Below are 7,263 nucleotides of genomic sequence, written 5' to 3'. Positions count from 1 at the left end.
TTATAATAATATGTATCTGTAAATGCACATGTGCAATAAGAGACATGCTTTTAGATATGTATGACATTACTTGCCTTTAAAATCATACATGATTGTGTGTGTAATTTTGAAACTACGTGGACGGTACTTGAAACAGCACGCATGATTACGAAGAACCTATAAAATAAATATTTCGTCACTGCGAAATTATTTTGGTGAATCTATTCACGATTTTAAATATTATATATGTATCTCAGGCTATAATAGTTTATTCAGCAAAGCATGGGCATCAGAATATAGCTGTATGCTCCAAGTTTAGTTTAGACAGTAAAGGAGAAATTGTATTATTTCTCTTACGCGTGTGAATATGTTATTACGTTGTAAGGCGAAAATAGTTATAGGTTAGCAAAACATGATGAAATATTTAAACAGAAAGTTCGTAATACATCATGTTTGTCTGTAATTTCAAAGACGGATTCTGCTCGGAGAATTGTTTTCTCCGATAAAAGTGTTTTTAAGTGACCTTTCATTGTAAACTTGTTTGTTGTGTAATTTTAACGAAATACTTTCTGTTTAACAAATGTTGATGTCTCATATAGCATTTTTTTTAACGTATGAAGTAAATTAATGTGCATTCTGTTGTTCATGGTGTAAAACGCCCTTCTGATGGCCCAAATTAACCTTCACATTTTTGTCAGTTTTAGTAGAAATATAAGATTTTAAATTCTTCAAAGTAATGCATATTTCGTGTCACATGAATCAACATTTAATAACCCCGGCTTTTGAAGTATTTCATCAGGAACTATCGAATAAAGTATCCACCTTGTATCCGCCATGTCGTAAACCTATTGTACAGTACTAGTTGAGAGCATAACAATACGCGTTGCTATATGAGGTTTTAGGAGGGGAATGGAGCAGCTCGAACTAATGTGCTAATGAATTGATCAGGAAAACATGTATAAGCCTTACATTTGCCGATAAAATGCTGAAAGTACTAACAAAATCACTATATTGATATTTGTTATCTGTGCGTACGCGCGCATGTGTGTGATTGCGTGGGCGTGTGTCTGTGGAAAGGGGGTAATAGCCTCCCTATCCCTTGTATTGCTCCAATGTCTCACCTAAAAGTAGGCATACTTTTACGGATAGCCCACCACGTGGATTTTGATACCTTTGAGGCAGATCCAAGATCCAATACTGGAACTTGAAAGCCAAATATCCGTTTTTAGAATATAATTTCTACTTGAAGATCTGCAATATTTCCGCCCAATATATTGGAATATACCTATGCATTCTTTGACCGGAAAAGCTCGTAATTCTTAATAGTACCTTTTGAAAGTCTGTGGGTTTAAAACACACACAAACAAAATCATTTTTGTTGTATCGGGATTGTATGAGAAAATTTGAAAAGACCACGTCTGTCATGTAATTTCGCTATGCAAGTTAATAGGATTGTATAAATATGGTAAAATGAATAGTAAATGTTTACTAGAATAGCACTTAGATTGTACATAGAACACTAGAATAGAAAGTAAAACATGCAGTATCACTTGCATTTTTGTAGATATCTGCATCATTTATATGAGCACTGTGTGCTCTGAAGATTTACTGATATATTAGACGTTGTATATTTTTTGTGGTATTTTGAAGTGTTGAATAATGAGTTTTGAACGAAGTATTGATTAATAAAAATGAGGTGCACTTTTTACTAAAGGACATGTGTGAATTATCTCAATCATTACTTTCCCGTCTGTTTACAGTAAAATATAACTGTAATGAATAACGACAGGGGCATTTCAGTAGATCGAGAGTTCGCGAGACCGGCGGCCGAGTGACCAACAAAACAAATAGATATACGGAAATTAGACATTTTAGCATGTTCCAAAACACCCATGAAAACTGACAAAACAAAGAAAAGAAAGAAAAGAATATCGGTTTCATAGATTTGTCTTAAAAACCCTCTTAAAAGTCGCTAAAAAGCCAGTTATAGATCGACACTGTCGGTCGGTTGGATGGGGGTCTTACGGGCCTTTGGTCTGATGAAGTCCAGGCGCGGATCCAGGGGCGGGGGGCTAGCGGGCCTTGCCCCCCCCCCCCCCCCCCCCGCCAAAAAAAAAAAGGGAGAGAGAGAGAAGGAAAGGAAGGGAAAGGGAAAGAGGAGAGAAAGGGAAAAAAAGAGGAAGAAGAAAAGAAAAGAGGGAAGAAAGAGATCGGGGAGGGGGGAGGACTTGCCTCCCAGGCTGTTGCCTCCCCCCCCCCCCTAATCAAAGATACAAATTTAAAAAAAGGAGGAAGGAAAGGGAAAGAAAAAGGGAAAAGAGGAGATAAAGGGAAGGCAAAAAGAGGAAGAAGAAAAGAAAAGAAGGAGGATATCAGTTACAATTTTCCCGCCAACAAGTTGTTGATCCCCCCCCCCCCCCCCGTCCCCGCTAGGGCCCTAAGGCGGACCCCTGAATGCTAATCTGACTGTAAATTATTGCCTTAAACCCCTAAGCTTCCGGGGGCGGACAAGGCAGGCGCGGATCCAGGGGGGGGGCCGAGCGGGCCTTGGCCCCCCCCCCCCCCCCCCCCCGGCAAAAAAAAAAAAAGAGAGAGAAGAAAGGAAAAGAAGGGAAAGGGAAAGAGGAGAGAAAGGGAAAGAAAGAAGAGGAAGAAGAAAAGAAAAGGGAGAAGAAGGAGATCGGGGGGGGGGGGGCGAAAGGGCCTTGCCTCCCAGGCTGTTGCCCCCCCCCCCCCCCAATCAAAAAAATAATAGAGAAGGAAGGAAAGGGAAAGAAAAAAGGAAAATAGGAGATACTGGCGTACTGATAGAGAGGGGGGGGGGGGCTTGGGGAAAATCAAATTTAAACGTGTTTTATTTCTAATTCCATAATTGTGGATTACAAATAATGCTGAAATGACATAATTTCCGAGATTTTTCCTCACTTTTTAGTAAATTATACTTTTTTATGCGTTTGTTGGAAAATGACAAAATGACAAATGATGAATTTACAGCCAGGCAAGAAATATGATTCTTGAGATTCCTACATGTCAGGGCCCGAGGAACGGCGGGAATCGGGAGCCTCGAGCCCCCCCCCCCCCCACACTTTAACAAAAAAAGTATATTAAAGAGAAATAAAAAAATAAAAAAAGAGAGCAAGAAAGAAAGAATAGTTAAATGCCAGTGTTAACAAATAAAGAGGCATCAAAATATGATCATCTGACCGTGATTAAATGCCTAAAACCCCTAAGCTTCCGGGGGATCTACCCCCTGGATTCCACCTAGGGCCCTAAGGTGGGCCCTTCGATGCTCATCTGACGGTTATTTAATGCCTAAAACCCCTTATTGTGGGGGGGCTCCGCCCCCTGGATCCCACGCCAAATAGTGTCCTGCCAGTGACACAAAATAATAAGGATTATAACAAAATGCTCATCTGACCGTAAATAAACGCCTAAAACCCCTGAGCTTCCGGGGCTCTGCCCCCAGGATTCCACCTTGGGCCCTAAGACGGGCCCTTCGATGCTCAGTTGACGGTAATTTAATGCCTAAAACCCCTGATTTTGGGGGGCTTTGTCCCCTTGACCCCACGCCTAAGTGTCCTGCCAGTGTGACAAAATAATAAGGATTATAAAAAATGCTCATCTGACCGTAATTAAACGCCTAAAAACCCCGAGCTTCCGGGGGCTCCACCGCCTCGACCCCACCAGGGGCCCTAAGGCGGGCCCCTGAATGCTTGTCTGACCGTAATTTATTGCCTTAAACGTCTGAGCTTCCAGGGTCGGACAAGGTATCAAAATGTGTTAATCTGACCGCAGGCGCGTAGCCAGGGGGGCGGTGGGGGGGTGGGGGCGGTGGGGGCGATGGGGGCGGTACCCAAACAATAACCGCCCCCCCCCCCCTAAAAAAGAAGAGGAGAGAAAAGAAAGAGGACGTAGAAAGAAAAAGGAGCAGACAAAGAACATCTTTAAAATTCAGACAAAGATTAGTGTAGAGAACGGTACAACGCATCGTCTTCTTTCTCTAATAATTTAATGAAACGTAAAAGCCCCCGCGCTTCGCACGGGAGGGGGGAAACTGAACTCGGACGAGGATTAAGCATCGAGAACGGTACAACGAATCGTCTTGTTTCTCTAAAGATTTGAAGAAAAGCTTCCGCGCTTCGCGCGGGAGGGGGTAACCTGTATTCAGACGAGGATTAAGAGTCGAGAACTGTACAACGAATCGTCTTCTTTCTCTAATGATTTAATGAATCGTAAAAGCTTCCGCGCTTCGCGCAGGAGGGGCCGGGGGGGGGGGGGGCGGTGAAAATGAATTTAGACAAGAATTAAGAGTCAAGAACGGTACAAAAAATCGTCTTCTTTCACTAATGATTTAATGAATCGTAAAAGATTTCGCGCTTCGCGCGGGAGGGGGAAAACTGAATTCAGACGAGGATTAAGAGTCGAGAACGGTACAACGAATCGTCTTGTTTCTGTAATGATTTAATGAAACGTAAAAGCTTCCGCGCTTTGCGCGGGAGGGGGTAACCTGTATTCAGACGAGGATTAAGAGTCGAGAACTGTACAACGAATCGTCTTCTTTCTCTAATGATTTAATGAATCGTAAAAGCTTCCGCGCTTCGCGCAGGAGGGGCCGGGGCGGGGGGGGGGGCGGTGAAAATGAATTCAGATGAGGATTATTTTCGAGAACGGTACAACGAATAGTCTTCTTTCTCTAATGATTTAATGAATCGTAAAAGCTTCCGCGCTTCGCGCGGGAGGGGGACAACTGAATTCAGACGAGGATTAAGAGTCAAGAAATGTACAACGAATTGTCTTGTTTCTCTAATGATTTAATAAATCGTAAAACCTTCCGCGCTTCGCGCGGGAGGGGGAAAACTAAATTAGGACGAGGATTAAGAGTCGAGAACTGTACAACGAATCGTCTTGTTTCTCTAATGATTTAATGAAACGTAAAGTTTCCGCGCTTCGCGCGGGAGAGGTGAACCTGAATTCAGAAGAGGATTATTTACGAGAACGGTACTATGAATCGTCTTCTTTCTCTAATAATTTAATGAAACGTCAAAGCTATTGCGTTTCGAGGAGGAGGGAGGGAGAAACTCGCCCCTCCCTGCACCCACCCCCCCCCCCCGCATTACGTCACTGCTGGTCACCATTACGTTCCAATTTTTGGCTCGCATAATTTCAAATTTGGGCCCCCCCCCCCCTAAGAAATCCTGGATCCGCGCCTGGGACAAGGTATCAACATATGTTCATCTGAACGCAGGCGCATAGACAGGGGGAGGGGGTGAGGTGGTTCCCCCCCCCCCAAAAAAAAAAAAAAAAAAAAAAAAGAGGAGAGAAAAGGAAGAGGACGTAGGAAGAAAAGGGAGTAGACATAGAATATTTTTGAAATTCAGACAGAATTTAGAGTCGAAAACGGTACAACGAATCGTCTTCTTTCTCTAATGATTTAATGAAACGTCGAAGCTTCCGCGCTTCGTGCGGGAGGGGAGGGAACTGAATTTAGACAAGGATTAAGATACGAGAACGATACAACTAATCGTCTTCTTTCTCTGATGATTTAATGAAACGTAAAAGGTTCCGCGCTTCGCGCGGAAGAGGGGAAACTAAATTCAGACGAGGATTGTTTTCGAGAGCGGTACAACGAATCGTCTTCTTTCTCTAATGATTTAATGAAACGTAAAAGCTTAGCGCGGGAGGGTGAAACTGAATTCAGACGAGGATTAAAAGTCATAACGGTACAACGAATCGTCTTCTTTCGCCAAATGTTTTAATAAAACGTAAAAGCTTCCGCGCTTCGCGCGAGAGGGGGAAAATAAATTCAGACGAGAATCATTTTCGTGAGCGGTACAACGAATCGTCTTCTTTCTCTAATAATTTAATGAAACGGCAAAGCTTCCGCGCTTCGCGTGGGAGGGGAGGGAACTGAATTTAGACAAGGATTAAGAGTCGAGAACGGTACAACGAATCGTCTTCTTTCTATAATGATTTAATGAAACGTAAAAGCTTTCGCGCTTCGCGCGGGAGGGGGGAAACTGAAGTTAGACGAAGATTAAGAGTCGATAACGACACAACGAATCGTCTTCTTTCTCTAATGATTTAATGAAACGTAAAAGCTTCCGCGCTTCGCGCGGGAGGGGGGGGATGAAACATAATTCAGACGAGGATTATTTTTGGGAACGATACAACGAATCGTCTTTTTTTTCTTCTTTAATAATGTATTGAAATGTCGAAGCTTCCGCGCTTCGTGGAGGAAGTAGGGGAAAAACTCGCCCCTCCCTGCACCCCCCCCCCCCATTACGTCACTGCTGGTCACCATTACGTACCAATATTTGGCTCGCATAATTTCAAATTTGGGCCTCCCCCCGCCCCTAAGAAATCCTGGATCCGCGCCTGTGATGAACCCTCAGAAAAGTCTGTTGTCAGAAGGCCCGGGAGTATACCAGAAATTGTTAACCAATCAAGCATCAAACTTAAGAGCCAACAAAAACAGTCCAAGGGTGCTGTCATGTTCTCCTGTTCTTTCTAATCTCAAGACTATTTTTGATAGCAAATATTTATGGAATATCGTCTCAGTTCGACACACTTCTATCTTTTTCTCTGCCTTGAAATTTGCATAGTCCCTATTGTGATTTTTATTATCGAATATCTCTCTCTCTCTCTCTCTCTCACACACACACACACACACACTCGAAAACGCACGCAAACACACACTCTCTCTCTATCTCTCATTCACACACACACACACACGCACACACACGCACACACCCGCACTCACACACACACGCTCCCTCTCTCTCTCTCTCTCTCTAACTCACACACACGCACATACGCACACATCCTACTTTTAGGCCTCATTTATATAGCTGTGTTTATGTAAAGAGTGTCTGCAGCCAACCGGCGATCAGTGTTACTAGATTTAAAGCCCCTCCGCCCTCCCCCTCCACCATTACGCACATTGTAGGTCTACGAAATGACTGAACAATTTGCAAAGAACTTACTTATGAAAACTCAAACATGTAAACTATTCTCGAGTGAGATTCTTGCTAGCCTCATACTAGTTAATATGATAATTGAACGTCCGGTTGTTTTGGGCTCAAGTACGGTTGCGAGTCGTTATGGAGTCAGACTCATGAACACACGGCTGCATGCGTACGATTTGAAACCGATTTTTCTTTTCGATTAAAGGCCATCAATAAACCCGCAATATTTACTCCGCCATCCAGTTAAGAAACTGACCAAGAAGACATTAAATTTTAGAATGTTCAAATCTGATAATATTACAATATCTTTGTCAATAAT

This window comes from Strongylocentrotus purpuratus, unplaced genomic scaffold, assembly GCF_000002235.5.
Source record: "Strongylocentrotus purpuratus isolate Spur 01 unplaced genomic scaffold, Spur_5.0 spur5_scaffold_8, whole genome shotgun sequence".
Taxonomy (NCBI): Eukaryota; Metazoa; Echinodermata; class Echinoidea; order Camarodonta; family Strongylocentrotidae; genus Strongylocentrotus; species Strongylocentrotus purpuratus.
This window is presented reverse-complemented; position numbering follows the sequence as displayed.